The sequence below is a fragment of the Leucoraja erinacea genome, chromosome 3 (genome assembly GCF_028641065.1).
Source record: "Leucoraja erinacea ecotype New England chromosome 3, Leri_hhj_1, whole genome shotgun sequence".
Classification (NCBI taxonomy): domain Eukaryota; kingdom Metazoa; phylum Chordata; class Chondrichthyes; order Rajiformes; family Rajidae; genus Leucoraja; species Leucoraja erinaceus.
The window spans coordinates 92,295,610-92,322,986 of NC_073379.1; positions in this window are offsets into that span (position 1 = coordinate 92,295,610).

A 27,377-nucleotide genomic window follows, 5' to 3' on the forward strand; every position below is an offset into this window, starting at 1 on the left:
TTCTATGCAAAACCTACCTCAGTGCATCTGATAAAAGACACAGAGTGCTGGCGTAACACAGCCGGTCAGGCAGCACCTCTAGAGAACATAGATAGGTGAAAATGTTGGGGTTGGGAGTCTTCTTCAGACTGATTGTGGTGAGGGGGGAGAAAGCTGGAAAGGAGGGGCAGTACAAAGCCTGGAGGTGGATTAAGAGGTGGATACAGGTGAGTGTGGTTTTTGGTAGGCAGTTGGTTGGACAAAGTTGGAAGGGCAAAAGCTGTGAGGTAAGAATAGAAGTGCCAATTGTGAACCCAGAGGAAAGAACAGAGGTGGAAAGGGAAGGGGGGAAATAGGTGCAAGTCCAGATAGGGCACAGAGGAGGGAAGGGGCAAGGGGGACAGGGGAAGAAAGAACGGAGAATAGTTTTTGGTTAGGTACACAAAATTGCTGGAGAAACTCAGCAGGTGCAGCAGCATCTAAGGAGCGAAGGAAATAGGCGACGTTTCGGTCCGAAACCCTTCTTCAGACTCCCAAGTTTTTGGTTAGTTACTTAAAATTGGAGAATTCAATGTTCATACCCTTTCTGTTGTTAGCTTCCCAAGTGGAATATAAGATGTTGTACCTCCAGTTTGCGTGTGGCCTCACTGGCAATGGAGGTGGCCCAGGACAGAATGGTCAGTATGGAAATGGAAAGGGCTGTGAAAATGAATAGCAACCAGGAGATCCAGTAAGACATGTCGGACCGGGTGTACGGCGAAACAGTCCAAGTCCGCGCTTGGGTTTGCCGATAAAGGCGGCCATATCAGGAATACCAGATGCAGTAGACGAGGTTAGAGGGAGGTGCTCGTAAATCTCTGTCTCACCTGGAAGGACTGTCAGGGTCCCTGGATGGGGTAGAGGGAGGAGGTATAGGGTCAGGGGTCGCAGGGGAAGGTACCTGGGAAGGCAATGGAATGGGTGGGAAGGGATGAGTGAGTCAAGGTGTTGTGGAGGGAGCAGTCTCGGCAGAAGGGGGAAAAGGGTGGCGATGAGATGATGTGGCTAGCTCACGTTGAAGGTGGCTGAAATGTCAGAGAATGATGTGCTGGATGCAGAGGCTAGTGGGGTCAAAGGTCCCATATTGACTTCTCTGTCCTGGGCCTACGTGAGGCTACACGCAAACTGGAGGAACAGCATCTCACATTCCACAGATCGCTTACAACCTAACAGCATTAACAATAAATCCTCCAATTTGAGGTAACGAAGCTCAAACCCACCCATCCACCCCCTTTTCCACCTGGACGCGCACCCATTTCTCCCTTCCTCCTCCCCATCCATCTATTTTTAATCCTTTGGCATCATGATTTGCATTTCTTCTGTCCTTATCTTACATATGTTGTCTTTTTATCTCTGTCCTTTCTCCAACTTTGTGTCAACAGCCTTCCTCACTATGCATCAAGAACTCTTTGCCAGGTTTTTGTCCGGTCCACAACCGTTTCAACTGTTCCCCCCCACCACATCACAATCAGTCCAAAGAAGGACCCCCGACCCAAATTATCACCTATCCATGTTCTCCGGAGATGCCATCTGACCTGTTGAGTTACTCCAGCACCTTTTCACTTTCTTTGCTAAAACGCAAAGTGCTTCTGAGGTTTTTTCCTGCATCCTGATTGTAGACTTTAGGAGAGCTCCCCCTCCCCCCACTCACCATCAAAATCACCGCAGTCACATGTGTGGAGTCATTCAATTTCCTTGCATCCATCATCTCCAGGGACCTGAAATGGCAGGCCGCCATTTTTAGATAGATTAGATTAGAGTCAACTTTATTGTCATTGCACAAATACGAGTACAGGTACAACGAAATGCATCGACTCCACAGTCAAAAAGGCCCAACAGAGGATGTATTTCCCGCGGCAGCTGAGAACCCACAATCTGCCACAGGCAATGATGGTTCAGTTTTATACTGCCATCATAGAGTCTGCCCTCACCTTCTCCACACTACTCAACAATGTACCTCAGTGACTGCCAATCACCCCCCCGGACACTCCTCCCACAGGAAAAACACTATGACTGTATGCATGTAAATAGATTTATTTTTTGAAATCATATTCTATGTCGCTCTTCCAGGGAGATGCTAACTGCATTCCGTTGTCTCTGTACTGTACACTGACAATGACAATTAAAGTTGAATCTGAATCATGGTCTGGTTTGGCTCAGCCACAAAGCACAACATCCGGATGCGGCACATCGTTCGATCAGCCGGGAAGGTTATTGGCTGCAACGTTCCCTCCCATCGACGAACTGTACACTGCAAGGGCCAGGAAGCGAGCGGGGTAAGATCATCTCTTACCCCCCCTCACCCTGGTCACAAACTCTTTGAATCACTTCCCTCTGGAAGGCGACTCCAGACTGTCAAAGCTGCCACAGCCAGACATAAAAACAGCTTTTTTCCACAAGTAGTAGCTCTATTCAACAAACAAAAGTCTGTAGCCTCCTTTTGCTCTGGTATTTTATTTCATTCCTCACATGTTTAAATTATAATGTTTTATTCTTAATTGTTTACTGTATATCGTGTTGTTACTTGCGAGCAAAGCAACAAGGCAAATTCCTTGTATGTATATACTTGGCTAATAAAATGTATTCAGTTCAATTATGCACTCCCTGATGAGTCACAAGTCCCACACTATACTTTTTTGTCCCACTAACATAAATTAGAAGTTTAGCTGGAACCGAATCCCTGTTGGACAGTCACAAAAACTAAGAGCACATCGCAGTAAGATTGTCAAAGACATGTCAATTAGCGGGTTTCTATTCTGACAGCAGTATCATACACTTCATATTCCAATCACAATTTTCAACGCTCAATGTATTTGAAACGTTGTCACTGGAGCCTCATCATTAAATCTATACTCATTAAAGTTGCATGCAATGATTTCTACCTCAGTTACGAACTTGTGCTTCACATTGAGCAACACACAGAATCATCTTGGATGATTTGGCCAATACCTATTTACAACTGTTGAAACAAGGGACTGCAGATGCTGGTTTACAATAAAGACAGTGCCAGAGTAACTTGTCTAGTAACTAAGGGTAGCATGGTGGCTTAGAAGTAGAGTTGCTGCATTACAATGGCTTAGACCCGGCTTCGATCCTGACAACGGGTGCTTGTATGTACAGAGTTTGTGCATTCTCCCTGTGACTGCATGGATTTAAAAGTGTGCACCAATTTCCTCCCACACTCCAAAGACGTGCAGGTTGGTAGGTTAATTGGCTTCGGTAAAGATTATAAATTGTCCCTAGTGTGTAGGATAGTGTTATGCCCCTGTCCCACTTAGGAAACTTGAACGGAAACCTCTGGAGACTTTGCGCCCCACCTAAAGTTTCCGTGCGGTTCCCGGAGGTTGCAGGTGGTTGCCGGAGGTTGCAGGTAGTGGAAGCAGGTAGTGAGACTGACAAAAACCTCCGGGAACCGCACGGAAACCTTGGGTGGGGCGCAAAGTCTCCAGAGGTTTCCGTTCAGGTTTCCTAAGTGGGACAGGGGCATAAGCGTACATGATGATCATTGGCTGGCTCGGACTCAGTGCGCTGAAGTGCTTGTTTCTGCGCTGTATCTCCTAACTAAACACTACATTTAGTGGGTCAGTCGGAAGAAGGGTCCTGACCCAAAACATCATCTATCCATGGTCTCCAGAGATGCTGCCGAACCCATCAAGCTATTCTAGCACTATGTGTCATTGTAATGGCAATTTATTTACTTTTCCATGTCCGACTTTTAATTACCGTTTCTACTCGGGGATGTGGTGGAAATATAGTTTACGCACTAACAGATAGCAAAAACAAAAATTCCAGACGTTCTTTCTTGATTAATTGGTCTTTTATTGAAGTAATACAAAACAAAGAAATCATTCATAACTTTTCGTTCTTACTAACTGTTTCTTCCGTGTGGAGTCTCGTGAACATAAACGTGAACATGATTGTGGTAAAAACTGTTGTCCTCCCCATCCCTTGAGGCAAACTAAACTCTAAATCTCTATGTCTGCGCTAGCCTCTCCAGATGTAGACACACCCCTCTATGTATCAAAGCTATCTAGACATGACTATAATATACTGACTTAAAGCATAAATGGCTCCTACAGTCACATTTATGATTATTGGGCCTTTATCCTCCCCCTCACTTGCTCTTAGCAACATGGCAACCATTTATGCGACTGCTGAATGACCACATAGAGGGAGTGCCCATCACCCTTCCCTCTGTGGACCATGATAAAGATACAGAAGTTGGAAGCTTCCCATGCAGTGTTATTATGAATAGCACAGGTCTCATTTTAGGTCTCTTTTTGTGCTATCTTAATATATTCATGGCCAATTACCATGTTTGTTTTGCAATTGATCCAATTGCAAGTTAATTTTCACCCAGAGAGTTGTGAATCTGGGGAATGCTCTGCCTCAGAAGGCAATTTATGCCGATTTTCTGGATGCTTTCAAGAGAGAGTTAGATAGAGCTTTTCTCTGCACATCACCATCAATTTCTTATCACATCTCTTTCATCTTCTCTCCCCAATCTTGCTTTAGTGTTCTACAGTGTTCTCTTTGTCTCATCTTTTGCAGCTACCACAAAATCTCTCCAACCAAGGCTTGCATTTTCCTTTCAATTGTTGATTCACCGTGAGAAATGACCTGGTTTTCCTGTAAATCACTTGTGGCATTCCAAATTCATGAAGTCACTGAAAAAATCCAATTCTTATATGCAATTCTCGTACTACAAAAAAATGAATTCTTGCAAGGCAAATGGATCAACAGGTTTGAATTATTCACATTTACACCTGAAAGTGGCCCCAGTTGAAGTTGTGGACACCAAAGATCCTGTAGCGAACAAGACAGTCCACTCGACGAAAAAGACGTGGTACGGTCATGGACAGATTCATGGGTAATTTTCGGCCCCATTTCCGTAACTGGCTTCCGTTTTTTCCGCACCAAAATCCCATAGCGGGCAAAGATACTAGTGCGGAGACAGGAGTCGGTTACGGAAACATCCTCGTAAAAATCAAAGATCTTTGGTAAAAATCTTCTCCTCATTTTCTTTCTGCCTCTCTGCCTCACAATAAAAAGCAAAAAGATGCCTATGTTCCTTCCACAGCGTGTAGTCTGGGAATTCTGGGCTGGATTAGCATGGCTGGGATGCCAGGGTAAAGTTGTGGGGAGGTTTGCAATGTATTTTTATGTAATGTTGTCCCTTGTCTGGGCCTTGAGTCTGAAATAAAGTTTATCATTATATATATATAAAAATCTGGAGAAATATATACGTGTGTGTTATATGATTATATAAATCTATATCACATTCATATATATGTGTATATGTGTTCTTTCCTACACAATCTAATCAGTTGTATGGTCGCTAAATAAAACACAGCACATGAGCCATTTAAAAATATATATTTTTTAAACATTAAAGAAAAGAAAATGAAAAAAAAACATTAAAAAAAGAAAACTAACAGAATTATAATTTATTAACACAAACTGTTCCCCCACAACGTTGATTACACTGCGTTGTGTCGGGTCGGGTTACTGAAATGGCCGAAGAAATGGCCCACGTCCCGTTCCGTTGCATACTACATGTCAGCCCATTGGATTTAGCAGGAATGGACTATCTTGCTCGCTTTAGGATCTTTGGTGGACACTGAGAAATGAAGTATCCTTCACCAAGGAGAAGGATATTGAATTACGTGAGGTAAGGGAAACAAGTAGAGTAGTTATGGAAACTATGAGATTCAAAGAAGTACTGGAAGTACTGACAGGATATTTCCTAGGACATTGAGGGAAGTTAGTGTAGAAATAGCAGGGGCTATGACAGAAATATTTCAATTGTCATTAGAAACGGGAATAGTGCCGGAGGATTGGCGTACTGCGCATGTTGTTCCATTGTTTAAAAAGGGTTCTAAGAGTAAACCTAGCAATTATAGACCTGTTAGTTTGACGTCAGTGGTGGGCAAATTAATGGAAAGGATACTTAGAGATAATATATATAAGCATCTGGATAAACAGGGTCTGATTAGGAACAGTCAACATGGATTTGTGCCTGGAAGGTCATGTTTGACTAATCTTCTTGAATTTTTTGAAGAGGTTACTGGGGAAATTGATGAGGGTAAAGCAGTGGATGTTGTATATATGGACTTCAGTAAGGCCTTTGACAAGGTTCCTCATGGAAGGTTGGTTAAGAAGGTTCAATTGTTGGGTATTAATGGTGGAGTAGCAAGATGGATTCAACAGTGGCTGAATGGGAGATGCCAGAGAGTAATGGTGGATGGCTGTTTGTCAGGTTGGAGGCCAGTGACTAGTGGGGTGCCACAGGGATCTGTGTTGGGTCCAGGGTTGTTTGTCATGTACATCAATGATCTGGATGATGGTGTGGTAAATTGGATTAGTAAGTATGCAGATGATACTATGATAGGTGGTGTTGTGGATAATGAAGTAGATTTTCAAAGTCTACAGAGAAAGATTTAGGCCATTTGGAAGAGTGGGCTGAAAGATGGCAGATGGAGTTTAATGCTGATAAATGTGAGGTGCTACATCTTGCAGGACAAATCAAAATAGGACGTAGATGGTAAATGGTAGCGAATTGATCTGAATCTGAATCTGAAATGGTAGCGAATTGAGGAATGCAGCTGAACAGAGGGATCTAGGAATAACTGTGCACAGTTCCCTGAAGGTGGAATCTCATGTAGATAGGGTGGTAAAGGAAGCTTTTGGTGTGCTGGCCTTTATAAATCAGAGCATTAAGTATAGAAGTTGGGATGTAATGTTAAAATTGTACAAGGCATTGGTGAGGCCAATTCCGGAGTATGGTGTACAATTTTGGTCGCCTAATTATAGGAAGGATGTCAACAAAATAGAGAGAGTACAGAGGAGATTTACCAGAATGTTGCCTGGGTTTCAGCAACTAAGTTACAGAGAAAGGTTGAACAAGTTAGGTCTTTATTCTTTGGAGCGCAGAAAGTTAAGAGGGGACTTGATAGAGGTCTTTAAAATGATGAGAGGGATAGACATAGTTGACGTGGATAAGTTTTTCCCATTGAGAGTAGGGAAAATTCAAACAAGAGGACATGACTTGAGAATTAAGGGACAGAAGTTTAGGGGTAACATGAGGGGGAACTTCTTTACTCAGAGAGTGGTAGCTGTGTGGAATGTGCTTCCAGTGGAGGTGGTGGAGGCAGGTTCGTTTTTATCATTTAAAAATAAATTGGATAGTTATATGGATGGGAAAGGAATGGAGGGTTATGGTCTGAGTGCAGGTAGATGGGACTAGGGGAGAATAAGTGTTCGGCATGGACTAGAAGGGCCGAGATGGCCTGTTTCCGTGCTGTAATTGTTATATGGTTATTTAAGCAATAGAAACAGTGCAGAGCGTAGAATGAATGAATGAATGATGAATGAATGAATGAATGATGTGTGAATGAATGAATGATGAATGAATGCATGAATGAATGAATGAATGAATGAATGAATGAATGAATGTATGTATGAATGAATGAATGCATGTATGAATGAATGAATGAATGAATGAATGAATTAATGAATGCAAGTGTTACACCTTTGAATTATGAGCAAAAACTAAAATCTGTTCAGTCTAATAATGGAGAGATTATGTGCAAGCAGATGAGATGAGTTCAACTTGGCATCACGTGCGACACAGACATTGCGACCCAGATGGCCTATTTCCATCCTGTTTACTTCTATGTTCTATGATCTGAAATTAGGATATCAAGGTAAATTCAAAATATTTATTTAACGCAAATTGTAAGATTATTATAGATATGCAAGCTCATAAAAGGAATGCAATTTTAGTACTAAGATAAGGAAATTCAACTTCACACAAAGTGGTTAGTATTTGAAATGGGCTTTCAAATTGACTAATGATGGCAAAATCTCAAAGCATTTTACAAATGGACATACTTGCAGGTTATTCAGGATAGATGAATTGGGATTGATTTTAAGATGCATTTGAATCATGGAAAAGGGCCAAGAATCAGAGAGACATCATCAGTACTATTCACTCAATCCATTACATACTGTAGAGGACAATGACATCAAAACCCTGTATTGCCCCCTTTATAATTAGTGCAATAAAAGGTCTGTATGTTTTGCCAATGTAAACGACACCAAAAAGCAACCATTTTGACATGAAAAATCCTAAAACCATCTCCACGAAAATAGACACAAATTGCTGGAGTACTGAGTTCAGTAACTGACGTGGTACGGTCATGGGCAGATTCAGTAACTCAGTACTCCATCAATTTGTGTCTATCTTCGTGGAGATGGTTTTTAGGATTTTTCATTAAATTCCCAAACAGAGCTACTCCAGCATTTTGTGTCTATCCAGTTTAAAACAGCATCTGCAGTTCCCTCCTACACTTTCTTCCCCGTGTCCTCCCCATGAACAGTCACGGACAAATTAATTTTGATTTGTTCCTTACCCAATGGGAACATTAGCACTCATTTGTCTTTTGCAGGTTGCTGATTATGTTCAAGAGTAGGGCAAAGACTTTGGGACTAATTTAACATTCTTATCACTCGCCACAAATGAAGTCAGCAACTTAACCTCGACTGTCAGTGCAATATGAGCAGTATGCTCAGATATCGATCGAGGAGAGGGGTCAATACTAGAAAAGCAAAGCAAAAGTGTCATTTTAACTATTACTCAAACATGCATGGTCTCCTAAATGTTCTGCTACAGAATCTATAATTTTCAGACCTCATGCAGATATCAAAAATAACAATATCTTTGTCCGGTAAAAAGGTATTAAACTCCAATGATTCATTCTGTGAACTTCGGAATAACAACAAATAATATTATGACTTTCATAGAAACATAGAAAATAGCTGCAGAAGTAGGCCATTCGTCCCTTCGAGCCTGCACCGCCATTCAATATGATCATGGCTGATCATCCAACTCAGTATCCTGTACCTGCCTTCTCTCCATATCCCCTGGGCCACATCTAACTCCCTCTTAAATGTAGCCATTGAACTGTCCTCAACTACCTTCTGTAGCAGAGAATTCCACAGATTCACCACTCTCTGTGTAAAAATTTTTTTTCTCATTTCAGTCCTAAAAGATTTCCCCTTTATCCTTAAACTGTGACCCCTTGTTCTGGACTTACCCAACATCGGGAACAATCTTCCTGCATCTAGCCTGTCCAACCCCTTAAGAATTTTGTAAGTTTCTATAACATCCCCCCTCAATCTTCTAAATTCTAGCGAGTACAAACCAAATCTATCCAGTCTTTCTTCATATGAAAGTCCTGACATCCCAGGAAGCAGTCTGGTGAACCTTCTCTGTACTCCCTCTATGGCAAGAATGTCCTTCCTCAGATTAGGGGACCAAAACTGTACACAATACTCCAGGTGTGGTCTCTCCAAGACCCTGTACAACTGCAGTAGAACCTCCCTGCTCCTATACTCAAATCCTTTTTGCTATGAATGCTAACATACCATTCGCTTTCTTCACTGCCTGCTGAAAATTATAGAAAAAGGAGAAAGGAGAAAGGAGATTAGTAGTAGTGGGAATCTTACCTACAAAGTATGTGAACATTTCCATAAAAGTAATAATTGATACAGATGTACAGATTTATTACAATGCAAGATTTATTTAGATAGATAATTGCTTTGGTCTTCAGTGTACTAGCAAAGGGGAATAAAATATTACAGCCCCTGTGTGAGTACAAATTATATTTTACAGCGAGGATTTATCCAATGCTCTAACAGTTCCAACAGCTACATCCTGTGAATAGTAAATTTATAATGAAGAATATCTGCTCTAATATAATTGCTGAAATCTGTCCAAGCAATGTTGGAGGTTCAAGATGCAATGTGCAACTGGGAAACAGAAGCAATGCAATTCAGAAAAGCACCAGTTTGCACTCCTTGACTGAAAGGTTCTGGAGCTTTACATGCAGTAGTGTTAACCAGACCAAAAGTTGCTAACTGCTTCGTAGATCATCCTCATTAGAATTTAAGAAAAAATAGATCCGAGCATTAGCTAAATGGTAAGAAGATGGGATTTGAGGACCAGCAGATAGATTTAAGGATCAAATTGCTAAAACAGGAGAGGATTAGATAGGGCAGAATTTGTTAGGTGTTTCCAGGGTGGTTTTCTTAAACAATTTGTGGATAGTCCAACTCAAGGAGGGATCATACTGGACCTTGTATTGGGAAACGAGCCTGGCCAGATGATTGGTGTCGCCATGGAAGAAGAATTTGGAGATAATGATCACAACTCCATAAGTCCATATTTTTATTAAAAGCATATGTACAAATGATAATAAATGACAAACTGGTTACAGAGTTCTTACATAGCTTCAATTTTTAAAGTGAAGAAATAAAGAAAGAAAGAGATAAGAGAAACTGTGAACTAATAGAAAGAAAGAAAGCAAGAAGGAAAGGAGATTACAAATATAAAGATTGTGGAGATAGATCTGGAAGATGTTGAGTATAGTTGTTCATCCAACCCTAAACTCAAGTTTTGACTTTAATTTTGTGATTAACCAGTTTACTTTTTTAAAAATTCAATAAATGGAGACCATATTTAAAAAAATAATTCTGGTTTATCAATTAAGACAAATCTTATTTTTTCCAAATGCAAGGTCTCGGTCATTTCCGTAATCCACATTTTAATTGTGGGGGTTGCTGTTTTTTTCCAAAATTTAAGTATTTAAGTTCTAAGATTGTTCATAGGTTTTAAGATTATTTGGATTGGGGGCAGGTTGGGTTGTTGGGGGAAGGTACTTAATTGGGGCGTGGCATATTGCAATGTTATTAGACAGGAGCCAAGGAGGGGAGATCGGGAGCAGCTGTTATTGGGCAAGTCTACAGATGGCATTTGAGAGTCATTTAAAGGCCAGCTGATCAAAGTGCAGGATCAACATATTTCAGAAAGGAGGAGGATAGACAAAGACGGCAAGGTAACTGAACCATGGATTACATACACATTGATGACACCAAAGGAAATGGCAGAGAATAGCAGATGGATTTCAACTCAAGCATGAAGTGAAGTGCTTTGGGAGGCTGAATGTAAGAAGTATACAGATAATAGCAAGATAATAGCAATAACCCTTCAGCTCTGCCTTTAACACCGTCATCCCAGCCAGCTTGATCACCAAACTCAGTGGACTTGGCATCTCCACCTCCCTCTGCAACTGGACATTGGACTTCCTCACTAACAGACCACAGTCTGTTAGGGTCAATAACCTCACCTCCTCCACTATAACACTGAACACCGGAGTGCCACAGGGCTGTGTGCTCAGCCCTCTCCTCTACTCCCTCTTCACCCACGACTGCATCCCAAAGTACGGATCCAACGCCATTATTAAGTTTGCTGACGATACCACGGTAGTAGGACTGATCAGCGACAACGATGAGTCAGCCTACAGGGATGAGATCCAGCACCTGACCACCTGGTGTGCCGACAATAACCTCATCCTCAACTCCAAGAAGACGAAGGAGATTATTGTCGACTTCAGGCAGACCAGAGGAGGCAGTCATACCGCCATCCATATCAACGGGACTGAGGTGGAGCGGGTCTCCAGCTATAAATTCCTCGGAGTGCATATCTCGGAGGACTTGTCCTGGTCCCTCAACACCTCCAAGCTGATCAATAAGGCACAGCAGCGCCTTTACTTCCTTAGGAGGCTCAAGAAAGCCCACCTGTCCCCCCAGATCCTGACCAACTTTTACCGCTGTACCATAGAGAGTATCCTGACCACCTGCTTCACGGTATGGTACAGCAGCTGCACTGCTGCAGACAGGAAAGCACTACAACGGGTGGTGAAAACCGCGCAGCACATCATCGGTGCCCCGCTCCCTGCCATGGATGCCCTCCACCGAAAACGGTGTCTGAGACGGGCTGGGAAGATCATCAAAGACTCCTCACACCCCAACCATGGACTGTTTGCCCTCCTCCCATCAGGGAGGCGGTACAGGAGCCTCAGGTCACGTACCAGCAGGATGAGGAAAAGCTACTATAACAACACAATCACACTGCTGAACTCGGAGTCCCGACGATAGATTTCTCTGGTCCCTCCGTCCCCCTTTGTTTAATCATTCTGTATTTCCTGATTATTCTGTATCTTCTCTCTTTCTATTTTTTTCTTGTTTTTTCTCTTTATGTACAACTACTACGGACTGACGCAAAACTGCATTTCGTTGTACTGATACTTGTATTTTGTGCGATGACATTAAAGTTGAATTGAATTGAATTGAATTGAATTGAATTGAATTGAATTGAAGAACCTTAACAGCATTGATGTGCAGAGGGATCGTACAGTCCAAATTGATAACTTGCTGATAGTGGCAGTGCAAGTAGAGAGGGTGGTAAAGAAGGCATATGGTGTGTTTGCCTTCATTTCTAGGCGCATTTGAATAATAGGAAGTTATGATGCAGCTCTATAGGACTTTGTTTAGGTTGTATTTGGTGTATTGTGAGCAGTTCCAGTCACCCTTTACAGGAAAGATGTGGAGGCTTTGGTGAGGGTGTGAAGGTGATGTATCAGAACGTTGCCTGTATTGGAGGGTTCTAGTCACAGGGAGAGTTTGGATAGACTTGTTTTCTCTGGGGGGGGGGGGGGGGGGGGGGGGGGGGTAGTTTAATGGAGATGTGCAGGGCAAGTGCTTTTTTTAAAACACAGTGGTTGGGACTGGAATGCATTGCCAAGGGTGGTAGCAGAGGCAGGTACAATAGTGGTGCTTAAGAAGCGTTTAGATAGGCACATTGAAGTGCGGGGAATAAAGGGATAGTTATCGTGTGCAGGCAGATGAGATCTGTTTAAATTGGCATCATATCTGGCACAAATATTGTGGGCCAAAAAGGCCCAATCCTGCGTTGTACTTTTCCATGCTCCATTTTCAATACAGCCCACTATCCATACAATCAAACACACGTTCACACCAGTGCTTTGCTATCCCACTTTCTCATCTACTCACATTAGGGTCAATTTACAGAAGCCAATTAAATTACAAACAGAGAGTCATAGAGTGATACAGTGTAGAAACAGGCTCTTCAGCCCAACGCCCACACCGGCCAACAATGTCCCAGCTACACTAGTCCCACCGGTCTGCGCTTGGTCCATATCCCTCCAAACCTGTTCTATCCACGTACCTGTCTAACTGTTTCTTAAAGAATGCGATAGTCCCAGCCTTAACTACTTCCTCTGGCAGCTTGTTCCATACACCCACCACCCTTTGTGTGAACAAGTTACCCCTCGGATTCCCATTAAATCTTTTCCACTTCACCTTGAACCTATGCCCGAAAAGCTGGAGTAACTCAGCGAGACAGGCAGCACCTCTGGAGAGAAGGAATGGGTGACATTTCGGATCGAGACCCTCGATTTAAACCAGCATCTGCAGTTATTTCCTACTACTCAACCTCTCCCTATAGCTCACACCCTCTAGTCCTGGCAATGTCCTTGTAAGTCCTTGTAAATATTTTCTGAACCCAGACTGATTCCTGGGATGTCAGGACTTTCATATGAAGAAAGACTGGATAGACTCGGTTTGTACTCGCTAGAATTTAGAAGATTGAGGGGGAATCTTATAGAAACTTACAAAATTCTTAAGGGGTTGGACAGGCTAGATGCAGGAAGATTGATCCCGATGTTGGGGAAGTCCAGAACAAGGGATCACAGTTTAAGGATAAGGGGGAAATCTTTTAGGACCAAGATGAGGAAATCTTTTTTCAGACAGAGAGTGGTGAATCTCTGGAATTCTCTGCCGCAGAAGGTAGTTGAGGCCTGTTCATTGGCTATATTTAAGAGGGAGTTAGATGTGGCCCTTGTGGCTAAAGGGATCAGGGGGTATGGAGAGAAGGCAGGTACGGGATACCAAGTTGGATGATCAGCCATGATCATATTGAATGGCGGTGCAGGCTCGAAGGGCCGAATGGCCTACTCCTGCACCTATTTTCTATGTCTCTATGTTTCAAGGGTTCAAACACGCAAACCCCACATATCTTTGAGACGTGGGACACAACTGGAGCATCCGGAGGAAAACCCTCGTGGGCACAGAGGGAACACGCAAACACCACACAGGCAGCACCTAGTCACTATTGAATTCAGGTCTCTGGCGATGCAAGGCAGCAGATCTAGGAGTATGAGATAACTGACGGCTGGAGTAACCTGGTCATGACAAGTAAAACGTATTATTATATGCACAAGTACAACGAACAATTTGCTGCAGCAGCACATACTCAGAAAACATGCACAAAGGTACATTATACAAAAAATATACATATCACAAAAATTCTGCAAGGCAGTGAAAAGAAAAAGACTGCAAAAAAAGCATCAATGTAAAACAATTATGGAACAATGCCTGGCAGGGAAAGGGTTTAGAGTGTTCCATTGCCAAGGGAGATTGGTGGAATGGAGCACGATCAAGAGGCTGAATGATCTAATATTTCATCTAGAAAGGACCTCATTATTTTTGACGAGCCAGAGGTTATATTCTGGAAGCTATCAATTATTAAAATAGATGCAAATCTTTCTTTAAGTCTATGGTTTAAATGATCCAATTGAATTGGTTTATTCTCAACAACAAATGCATTCAATATCTGAACATAAATTGTCCATTACTATGGTACTCAGAACTTAAATTGATCATATTATATAATTAATGCACTGAAGAAATCAATCAAGTTGTGAATTATTCATTATAATTTTAATGATATATAATGTTTAAATATGTTTTAAGAAAGTGTGAGAAGGTAACATACTTGGCAAAAGTTAGAACACAGAGGAAAGAATTGATCCCAAAGCCTTTTTCTCACACAAAACTCCTCGCTTGGATCTTGATAAATATCAGAGTGCCACATGTCTTTGGGGAAGGGGGGGGGGTTAATATTGTATGGGATGCATCCTCAGATGGACACAAAGTGCTTGACTAACTCAGCAGGTTAGGCAACATCTCGGTAAAACATAAATAGTTGACATTTCAGGTCGAGGACCTTCTTCAGATGGTCCATCTTCGAGGGAACCAACCCGGAAAGTCACCTATCCATGTCTCCAGTTATGCTGCCTGATCTGCTGAGTTACTCCAGCACTTTGCATCCTTTTGTGTATAAACAGGCATTTGCTGTTTTTGCATCCTCGGATGTTGTTTCATCCTCCATATTCTTAACATTTTAAAATTGTGTTATAGACAATAGACAATTGTTGCAGGAGTAGGTCATACGGCCCTTCAAGCCAGCACCGCCATTCAATGTGATCATGGCTGATCATCCACTATCAGTACCCCGTTCCTGCCTTCTCTCCATATCCCCTGACTACGTTATCTTTAAGAGCCCTATCTAGCTCTCTCTTGAAAGTATCCAGAGCTGGCCTCCACAGCCCTCTGAGGCAGAGAATTCCACAGACTCACAACTCTCTGTGTGAAAATGTGTTTCCTCATCTCCGTTCCAAATTGCTTACCCCTTATTCTCAAACTGTGGCTCCTCCTTTCTGGACTCTCCCAACATCGGGAATATGTTTCTTGCCTCTAGCGTGAGGAGGATGCTATGAGAATGCAGGTTGACTTGGACAGGTTGGGTGAGGTGGCAAATGCATGGCAGATGCAGTTTAATGTGGATAAATATGAGGTTATCCACTTTGGTAGCAAATACAGGAAGACAGATTACTATCTAAATGGTGTCAAGTTGGGAAAAGGGGAAGTACAACGGGATCTGGGGGGTCCTTGTTCATCAGTCAATGAAAGTAAGCATGCAGTGAAGGTACAGCAGGCAGTGAAGAAAGCGAGTGGCATGTTGGCCTTCATAACAAGAGGAGTTGAGTATAGGAGCAAAGAGGTCCTTCCGCAGTTGTACAAGGCCCTAGTGAGACCACACCTGCAGTGTTGTGTGCGAGGTACTGATTGTGGATGATCAGCCATGATCACATTGAATGACGTACTCCTGCACCTATTGTCATTGCCCCCAGATTGAATACAAAATGGCTCCAAATTTGTCCTGCACGTTACTCACAAATTTGTGTTGTAAATGGTTTTCCAAACTGCAGAACAGAAGGCCAGCTACCTCTGTCATCAACACTGACCCTGGTGACAAGTACTGCTCTTTCATTTGATACAAAGTTACACTTGATGATTTGAGAGATGCAAGTGACAGATTTTAATCACTATCTCTGGCTGTTGCCATTTGTAAACTCCAGAAAACAGTAATATGATAAATGAACAGTCATTAGTCTTGCTGTCATTCCATCTTATCCAGCAAAGGATGTCATTAAAATGAAACCTTATCACAAAACCCACTTTGCTAATGTCCTTATTGATGCCGCAATGTTTGACAGAGAGAAAAGGCTTTGTTAAGATATTTATCTAATCTTCAGCTATTTTACGTTTCATTGGCCATACTTCTTGTCATTCTTATAGGGAGTTTAGTTGTAAGTCAAGCAAAAGATTCAAACAATATCATAATCAAATGAGAGAGTCAAAAGTGCATCATATTTTAATATTACCAATTAATGAAAGTTAAGAGCATTGCAAAGGTCATAGATTAATGTAAATCTCCAGCTGCAGCTATTTGGCCCATAGTGTCTGTTTTGTCTCCTTGAAGGGTTAGTCTCTTATGATCTCACTTCTCCTCAATGTCCCTCATCCAATTTTAAATTTACAGAATGAATATCATTTCACTTTCACCACCTTTTCTTATTCTAGATCTTGGCAACTCTCCAAGTGAAACAACTCTGGTCTTGATTTCCCTTGATTGATCCTGCTGGTCAAATCTGTTGAAGCAATTTGCTCCAAAGACTGCAGAGGTGCATAGATTTGTGCTTGAAAATCCAATAAATCCACTTAGCATGGTATTAATGCCTCACAATGCAACGAAGCACGGCCAGAGTTTAAGGTGGAAACAAGGAGCTACAGATGCTGGTTTACAAAAGACAACCCAGAATGCTGGAGTAACTCATGGGTCAGGCAGCATCTCAGGAGAGTAGGGATAGGCGATGTTTTTGGTTGTGATCCTTCTTCAGACCAATTGTGGAATTTGGGGATGTGGGGGTGAAAAGAAAGCTGGAAAAGAGGAGCAGGCCAAACAGCAATTTTGTCCTGCCGTTCAGCTTTCTGTCCCCTCCATTCAATCTGAAGAAGGATCCCAACCGGAAACATCTCCTCAGAGTTTAACCTGTTCACTTCCAAGTTTATTTCCCTCACTATTGGCCATGTCACGGAACAGGTTAAAGGTGTATTTAGTTTCTATACGAGGTATGTGGTTTTCTTGCCAGTTTCTAGGCATTAGTTCTTCTACCATCTACCAGCAACAGGTGGTTAATTTATTCATGTTTGAACTGATGCCATGAGACTTGGTCCAAAGACAAGCTACATGTCATACCATTACATCACTTCCTCTGATATCATCAGTAGAGCAAGCAGAGTCTGGGGCATTGGCGGAAAGGCAAAGTTCTGCAATTTTAACTTTATTAGGCAATTGGTGGACAGATCTGTTGGGCAGCCCTTTTATTGATCCAGTACCTTCCAACTGATGAGGTTAATTCAGTTGGATATGAATCCCTTCATTGACAGTTGGTCCACTTTAAATCTTATTTAGATTTGAAATAAACGCACAGGGTCAGATAATTTGCCTCCTAAGGTATTAAATAAAGTCGTTGCAGACATATTTGTCTCAACACTTCAACTCCCCCTCCCATTCCCCATCCAACCTCTCTGTCCTGGGTCTCCTCCATGGCCAGAGCGAGCAACACCGGAAATTGGAGGAACAGCACCTCATATTCCGCTTGGGGAGTCTGCATCCTGGGGGCTTGAACATTGAATTCTCCCAATTTTGTTAGCCCTTGCTGTCTCCTCCCCTTCCTCAGCCCTCCTGCTGTCTCCTCCCATCCCCCAGCCTTCGAGCTCTTCCTCCTTTTTCCTTTCTTCTCCCCACCCACGATCAGTCTGAAGAAGGATTTCGGCCTGAATCGTTGCCTATTTCCTTCGCTCCATAGATGCTGCTGCACCCGCTGAGTTTCTCCAGCTTTTCTGTGTACCTTAGTTGCAGACATAGCTGGTTATTAGCCTCTAGATTTCTACCGATTGTGAAATAATTCCCATTGATAGAAGGGTGACAATCGAAACCCCCCCACTGTTTAATGAGGCAGGGAGAGAAAACACAAATGACAGACAATTTAGAACAGGACAGGGACAGGCCCTTCAGTCCATAACATCCGTGCTAAACATGGTGTCAAGTTAAAGTAATCTCCTTTGCCTGCATACAACACATATCCTTTCATTCCCTGCAAGCCATGTACCTATCCAAAAGCCTCTTAAATGCTACTATTGTATCCACCTCTACCCCTGGCAGTGCATTGCGTCTGTGTACACATCTGTGTAAAATTGCCACCCACGTTTCCATTAAACTTTGCTGTTCTTACCATACATCTATGTCCTTTAATCTTTGACTGCCCAAGTAAAAGTTCCAAACATCAATAGTGAGATAAATGCAAAAGGCTATTCCTAAGCATGAGGTTATAAAATGCTTGGGATATATCAATGGCCTTAGATAATCAATGATTTCTGGAACGGAAATGACAGCGTTATTGGAGTTTTGTCGGTCTAACACAGGAAGGAAAGATGAGGAACAAAGAGGCCATTTTCAGTTTGGCAGGTATAGCCACTTGGCCCTTAGCTATTCATTTTATAGATCAATGAGTTGGATAAAGAAACAGTTCCAATATTTTGCATTTAACTGTCAATCCAATCATGGGTGAGATTTTGAACTGCAAGCAAATGCAAAGTCTTCAAGGTGATTTAGATTGAGCATATGGGTAATAAGATGGAAGGTGCAATAAAAGATGGAAAAAATGCGAAGTTATCCTCCTTGGTGCGAAAAACAGATAACCAACATTATTTAAATGGCAAAAGATTGTGGGGTTATTGATGTATTAAACATTTGGATATTTTTGCACAGCAAACACGCATGCACGGTAAGCAATGAAAAGACAAATGCTATGTTTGTCTTCACCACAAGAGCATGCAAGTGCAGGAGCAAGGTTGTCTTTAATTAACCTGGGATATGGCAAGACCAGATGTGGAGTAGTGGTGTAGTTTTGGTCTCTTTACTTATGAATTGATATACTTAAGAAAACGAAATGAAGGTTCATAAATCTGATTCCAGGAATGGCGAGGCAGTCTGATGCAGAGAGATTGCATTCACTGAAGTTTAAAAGAAAAAGCGAAGTAAACTTACAAAATTCTGACAAGTCCAAGCAGAGGGGCCAGAGTGGAGGGGTAAAAAAAATCTAGTCCCCTTAGTTCCCCTGCGGTGTTTTTTGGGGGGGGGGGGGGGTGGTGAATCTAGTCCCCTTAGTTCCACTGCGGTGTTATTTGAGGGGGGGGGGGGGGTGAATCTAGTCCCCTTAGTTCCACTGCGGTGTTATTTGAGGGGGGGGGTGAATCTAGTCCCCTTAGTTCCACTGTGGTGTTATTTGAATTATTAACATGTAACAATGCATTTGCCAATAACTCACAAATGCAACTGGCCTGAGCAAATTCAAATTACACCAAACATGTGGGCAGTGTCTGGACCAAATTTATTTTTTATCTTAACTACATTTACTGATGTCCTTTTCTTTAAAGCCACACTTTACTCGGCATCACTGACGTACTGCTATATGGTCTGACTGTGCTTTTAACACTGGGCAATCCGCTCACCTTAATCAATTGGGAGATTGTGCAGATGAGTCATGGCCATTTAGAAGAAAGAAAATCCATTAGCTGGGTCTCCATGATCATAAAAGTGCTGTGTACGTATTGGTTTTAGTTTACAGAAAGGCAATGCATTACTTTTTAATCAAATGAAGTTGCAATAAACCCATCATAAGATTTGACATTTGTAAATAATCTTTGAGAGTTTATGGGCTTTTTGTTCATGTCCAGTACTTCACCGATGATTATTATCCCGCTGGAAATGAGTAATGACCCCGAGGGAAAAGATATGAAAAATATGTAGTGGAAAACCAATAGTGGGGAACATTAATAAAATTACACAGTTGAGGATCAACTCCAAAGGAGGATACTTAACAGTCAGGATTGACCTGGCACTGATGAGTTGAATGAACTGGAATATCAGCACGGCTGTGATACAAATGTGGAGCACAGCAGTATGACAACATCAGTAGAGCCTAGCTCAGGAATAGCTTTCTGCTGGAGAATGGAGAGAGTCCCCATTGGCCTGCAGGCATGATATTTTCCGCAGCATATTGGCCCGAATCCTTTCAATACACAGACATAAAATTCACAATTTCTCTTCAAGCAACAAAATAAAATGCTGTAGGAACTCGGTCGGTCAGGCCCAAGGCGGAAATAGGTAGATGACATTTCGGTTCAGGATCCTTCTTAAGACAGATTCATCATTCTCATTCCATAGATTTGTTGAGTACATCCGAGACAAAAATTTGCACTTTACCTCTCCAAGGCACTTCACCTCAACAAGGCCGCTTCCAACAGGCCGCTCTGCTACACCTGAACTTAATTTTAAGTAATAATAATAATAATAATATTATATTGTCATTGTACATAAGAGCAACGAGATTTGGTATGCAGCTTCCATCGGATGTCATAACTTAAACAACTAATAAAATTTAGATACCCCGATAAACATGATTTAAAAGAAAAAGAACAGTGAAACTGTCTAAAGTGCAAATATGCCTGTGCCGGGTCGATGTGCGAAGTGACCATCCGAGGGAGACAGTTCATGGAGGTGAGGGGAGGGGGGCACTCAGCAGGGCCGGTTCAGAGCAGCGATAGCTCTGGGGATGAAGCTTTTCCTGAGTCTGGAGGTGCAGAAGGCCTTGTAACGTCTGCCGGAAGGTAAGAGTTCGAATAGACCATTACAAGGGTGTGAGGAGTCTTTGCGGATACTGACGGCCTTCCTGAGGCACCGTGTGTAGTAGATGCCCTCCAAGGCTGGTAGCTGTGTCCCAATAATCCTCTGCGCTCTGAGGACGACGTGCTGAAGAGCTCTCCTCTCCGCCTCCGTGCAGCTGAGATACCACACAGAGATGTCATACGTTAATATGCTCTCTGTGGTGCAGCGGTAGAAGGTCGTCAGCAGCTGTTGGGGCAGACCAGTCTTTTTCAATGTTCTCAGGAACAGTCATTGCTGTGCCTTCTTGACCAGCGCAGCGGTGTTGGTGGACCATGTGAGGTCCTCTGAAATGTGTGTGCCCAGAAGCTTAAAGCTGGACACTCTCTCCACACTGTTCCCGTAGATGGAGATTGGGGTGTATTCTCCATTATGTGACCTCCTGAAGTCCATAATCAGCTCCTTGGTCTTGGAGGTGTTTAATGACAAGTTGTTACGTGAGCGCCAGTCCGCCAGGTTCTGCACCTCCGCTCTGTATTTTGTTTCATCACCGTTGGTGATCAGCCCAATCACTATTGTTTCGTCTGCAAACTTCACGATGGTGTTGGTGTTGAATGCAGGAACACAGTCGTGAGTGAAGAGGGAGTAGAGCATGGGGCTTAGTACACAGCCCTATGGTGTGCCGGTGCTCAGGGTGATAGTGGGGGACAGGTGCGGGCCCAGACTCACTGCCTGCGGTCGCTCCGTCAGAAAATTCAGGATCCAATCGCATATCGACGTGCTGAGGCCTACCTGGTGGAGTTTGGTGGTGAGCTTGGTGGGGATGACCGTATTGAAGGCAGAGCTATAGTCAATGAAGATCATCCTCACGTACGTGCCCTGTCTTTCCAGGTGAGTCAGGACAGTGTGAAGAGACAGAGAGATGGCATCCTCTGTGGATCTATTTGCCCTGTATGCAAATTGATGAGAGTCCAGTGAGGCAGGGATGCTGGATTTGATGTGCGAGAAGACCAGCCTTTCCAAGCACTTCATGGGTATTGGAGTTAGGGAATCAAGTCAACTATCCATTCAACTAATTAGGATGTCTCAGTTAATCCACTTCCTCGCTGGTCTGGCTGCTGCTCCTTCACAGATAACCATGGATTATCTGGAGCTAGTACATCTAGAGCAAAGAGCACACTGATTTTCCATTTATGGCCTTAGTAATCAAGGGTCTGCTAACACAAACCAACTAAACAAAGCCAATGAACAAGAGAAAGCAAGACATGACACTGACAAAATCATTTCTGCCGACTGAATTAATCCACATGACCAAAGTAACATCCATCCCATCAAAATTCACCCAATAAAGGCAAACGTTTCAAGAACAAGACAGTGCTAAAGCAGGCAGAAAAAAAAAGGCAGTGCGGTGAAATCTAGAGTGACATGAGAATACGGAAATGCCTTCTGGTTCCAAGAAAATCATTTTTGAAACCAAACGTTTTAATGCAGCATTTGACATCGCTGACGAACCTCGGGCACCAGATGGGATCTGCTTTATTTGATGATATCTATGATAAAGGAGCATTGCATACGCAGGTAATTTGAAATAAAAATGGAAAATGCTGTCAAAACTCAATTGGTCAGGCAGCATTTATGGTTAAAGCAACAGATTACTTTTCAAGTTGATAACTTTTTTTAAACCAACAATATTCAATTCATTATTTCATGGCAATCTCCCTACCATTACCTATTATGGGATTGGTATTCATCTGGAGCCGTCCGTGAATGTGTTCTGAAGGCCAATGACAACTATAGATTTAGTGATAACATTATTTCAGGTTGCAGTAGGAAAAATATATTCACCCGACAGACAAGAAATACAAAAATGGAAATAATGCACTCAAGGCTAAAATCCAAAAAAAAATAAATACTGGAAATCTAAAATAAAGCTTAAGGGGCCCTAAAATCAGACTCCCTTAATTTTGAACCCACGTTCGGCACAGGCATTGCGGACCGAAGGGTCTGTTCTTGTGCGGTTCTCTCCATGTGCAATCTGCTCATAGGACAGCATAGGTCACAACTTACACCCAAATGCTCAATCCCTGCCTGTGCTGGTGAAACATGCATCGATCAAACTGATATCATTCAACACATGAACACAGTGCAAATATTGGCCAGGCGAATGCGAATCACATCTGGAGCCGCCTGGGTCAACTTCCCAATGTGTGCAAATGCATTCAGAAATCATTAAGGTAATCTAATTCAGGAAAAATAGATTTAGTGCACAGTTTATGCATAATGAAAGGACATAAGGGAATCTGATTTCGGGGCGGTTAAGGTGAACATAGAAACATAGAAACATAGAAATTAGGTGCAGGAGTAGGCCATTCGGCCATTCGAGCCTGCACCGCCATTCAATATGATCATGGCTGATCATCCAACTCAGTATCCCGTACCTGCCTTTTCTCCATACCCCCTGATCCCTTAGCCACAAGGGCCACATCTAACTCCCTCTTAAATATAGCCAATGAACTGGCCTCAACTACCTTCTATGATAGAAAATGATTTTTCTCATCTCAGTCCTAAAATAATTCCCCTTTATCCTTAGAAACTGTGACCCCTTGTCCAGGACTTCCCCAACATCGGGAACAATCTTCCTGCATCTAGCCTGCCCAACCCCTTAAGAATTTTGTAAGTTTCTATATGATCCCCTCTCAATCTCCTAAATTCTAGAGAGTATAAACCAAGTCTATCCAGTCTTTCTTCATAAGACAGTCCTGACATCCCAGGAATCAGTCTGGTGAACCTTCTCTGCACTCCCTCTATGGCAATAATGTCCTTCCTCAGATTTGGAGACCAAAACTGTACCCAATTCTCCAGGTGTGGTCTCACCAAGACCCTGTAAAACTGCAGTAGAACCTCCCTGCTCCTTTACTCAAATCCTTTTGCAATGAAAGCTAACATACCATTTGCTTTCTTTACTGCCTGCTGCACCTGCATGCCTACCTTCAATGACTGGTGTACCATGACACGCAGGTCTCGCTGCATCTCCCCCTTTCCCAATCGGCCACCATTTAGATAATAGTCTGCTTTCCCGTTTTTGCCACCAAAATGGATAACCTCACATTTATCCACATTATACTGCATCTGCCAAACATTTGCCCACTCACCCAGCCTATCCAAGTCACCTTGCAGTCTCCTAGCATCCTCCTCACAGCTAACACTGCCCCCCAGCTTAGTGTCATCCGCAAACGTGGAGATATTGCCTTCAATTCCTTCATCCAGATCATTAATATATATTGTAAATAGCTGGGGTCCCAGCACTGAGCCTTGCGGTACCCCACTAGTCACTGCCTGCCATTGTGAAAAGGACCCGTTTACTCCTACTCTTTGCTTTCTGTTTGCCAGCCAGTTCTCTATCCACATCAATACTGAACCCCCAATGCCGTGTGCTTTAAGTTTGTATACTAATCCCTTATGTGGGACCTTGTCAAAAGCCTTCTGGAAGTCCAGATACACCACATCCACTGGTTCTCCCCTATCCACACTACTAATAACATCCTCGAAAAATTCTATGAGATTTGTCAGACATGATTTACCTTTCGTAAATCCATGCTAACTTTATCCAATGATTTCACCACTTTCCAAATGTGCTGCTATCCCATCTTTAATTACTAGCAGTTTCCCCACTACCGATGTTAGACTAACTGGTCTGTAATTCCCCGTTTTTCTCTCTCCCTCCCTTCTTAAAAAGTGGGGTTACGTTTGCTACCTGCTAATCCTCAAGAACTACTCCAGAATCTAAAGAGTTTTGAAAGATTAATACTAATGCATCCACTATTTCTGGAGCTATTTCCTTAAGTACTCTGGGATGCAGCCTATCTGGCCCTGGGGATTTATCGGCCTTTAATCCATTCAATTTACCCAACACAACTTCCCGGCTAACCTGGATTTCACTCAATTCCTCCAACTCCTTTGACCCGCGGTCCCCTGCTATTTCTGGCAAATTATTTATGTCTTCCTTAGTGAAGACGGAACCAAAGTAGTTATTCAATTGGTCTGCCATATCCTTGTTCCCCATGATCAACTCACCTGTTTCTGACTGCAAGGGACCTACATTTGTTTTAACTAATCTCTTTCTTTTCATATATCTATAAAAACTTTTGCAGTCAGTTTTTAATGTTCCCTGCCAGTTTTCTTTCATAATCTATTTTTCCTTTCCTAATTAAGCCCTTCGTCCTCTTCTGCTGGTCTCTGAATTTCTCCCAGTCCTCCGGTATGCTGCTTTTTCTGGCTAATTTGCACGCATCATCCTTCGCTTTGATACTATCTCTGATTTCCCTTGGTATCCACGGATGTACTACCTTCCCTGATTTATTCTTTTGCCAAACTGGGATGAACAATTTTTGTAGTTCATCCATGCAGTCTTTAAATGTCTTCCATTGCATATCCACCGTCAACCCTTTTAGAATTAATTGCCAGTCAATCTTGGCCAATTCACGTCTCATACCCTCAAAGTTACCTTTCTTTAAATTCAGAACCATTGTTTCTGAATTAACAATGTCACACAGAACAGTATCATCAAAGGTTATAACATTATTTTGTGAATTTCTATTCTCATACCATTTGGAGAGTCTTTATTCCATGAGAAATCGTGAAAGGCACCCTACCAAGGCTGTGATTTAAAAAAAAGCTTTTGTGCACATCTCCTCAAAGAAGCAGCTTCAGTTGTGCAGAATTCAAGAGAATTCTCTGTAGGAACATATTGCCATTGCTGACAACCCACGCATAATATAATGTCAGGGACAGCACATGAATCATGGAACAGAGGCATTGTGGAGGAATCCCTCCTGATATGCAAGTTACATTAGTGTGTATGTGAACGATAATGTAAATCGAAACAGAAACAATGGGCTTACATTAGTTACCCTTAGAACTATTTTTCAAAGAATTTTAAAAAGTTAAATTCAAACCAGCTTAATAGTGTTAATTATGTGTCAGTAAAAAAAGTCCGCGTTGGGTTTATTTAGCATGTGGTGACTAGTGAAGGAATCCCGCAACCAGGCTAATTAAAATGAGCACAAGGTATCCTATAATGAATGAATATGTTTATTGGCCAAGTATTCACATACAAGGAATTTACCTTGGTGCTCCGCCCACAAGTGATGGCACATAACAGGAATGGCACATAACACATTAATAATAAACCATTATTGATTAAACATGTGAATTAAACAAAATACTATAGGTAAAGGAGGCTAAGGATTTTTGGTTATTGAGTAGAGCTACTACTCATGGAAAAAAGTTGTTTTTATATCTGGCTGTGGCAGCTTTGACGGTCTGGAGTCGCCTTCCAGAGGGAAGTGATTCAAGGGGTTTGTACCAGGGTGAGAGGCGTCAGAGGTGATCTTACCCGCTCGCTTCCTGGCCCTTGCAGTGTACAATTCGTCAATAGAGGGAAGGTTGCAGCCAATAACCTTCTCAGCTGATCAGACGATTCACTGCAGCCTCCGGATGTCATGCTTGGTGGCTGAGCCAAACCAGACCATGATGGAGAAGGTGAGAACAGGCTCTATGATGGTCGTATATTGAACCATCCTTGCCTGTGGCAGATTGTGCTTCCTCAGCTGCTGCAGGAAGTACATCCTCTGTTGGGTATTTTTAACTGTGGAGTCAATGGTAGCCCCCCATTTAGGGTCCTTGGAGATGATGGTTCCCAGGATCTTAAAAGACTTCACACATGTGTCTGTGGTTTTGTTGATGGTGAGTGGGGGGAGGGGAGTGGGAGCGCTCCTAAAGTCTACAATCAATTCCACTATCTTAAGACCATTGAGCTCCAGGTTTTTATGAAAGTACCGGGATGTCAGCCGTGTCACTTCCTGTCTGTAGGCAGATTCCTCCCCATCCTGGATCAGTATTGTGTCGTCCGCAAACTTGAGAACCTTGACAGAGGAGTCAGTGGAGGTGCAGTCATTGGTGTGGAGAGAGTAGAGGAGAGGGGAGAGTACGCAGCCTTGCGGTGCTCCTATGCTGAGGGTTTGCGGGTCCGAGATGTGCTTTCCCAGCCTCACATGCTGCTTCCTGTCTGTCAGGAAGCTGGTGATCTACTGACAGAGGGGTTCAAACATGGAAAGTTTGGAGTGCAGTAGCTCTGGCACAATGGTGTTGAATGCAGAGCTAAAATCAACAAACAAAATCCTCGCATAGGTCCCCTGGCGGTCTAGGTTCTTGGTTCTTGGTTTCTTGGTCCTCCAAAATATTCCAAATGGAATTTAAACTAGAGGTGGTGGAGGATGAATTGCAGGCCCAGGTTGACTGCGTCATCCACAGATCTATTGGCCCGGAATGCAAACTGCAGAGGGTTCGTGATATTTTTCAGCTTGGCCAGCACAAGCCTTTCAAGGGTCTTCATGACTACTAGAGGTCAGTGCGACCGGCGTGTAGTCATTAAGACCAATAATTAGGAACATAGAACATAGAAAATAGGTGCAGGAGTAGGCCATTCAGCCCTTCGAGCCTGCACCGCCATTCGATATGATCTTGGCTGATCATCCAACTCAGTATCCCATCCCTGCCTTCTCTCCATACCCCCTGATCCCTT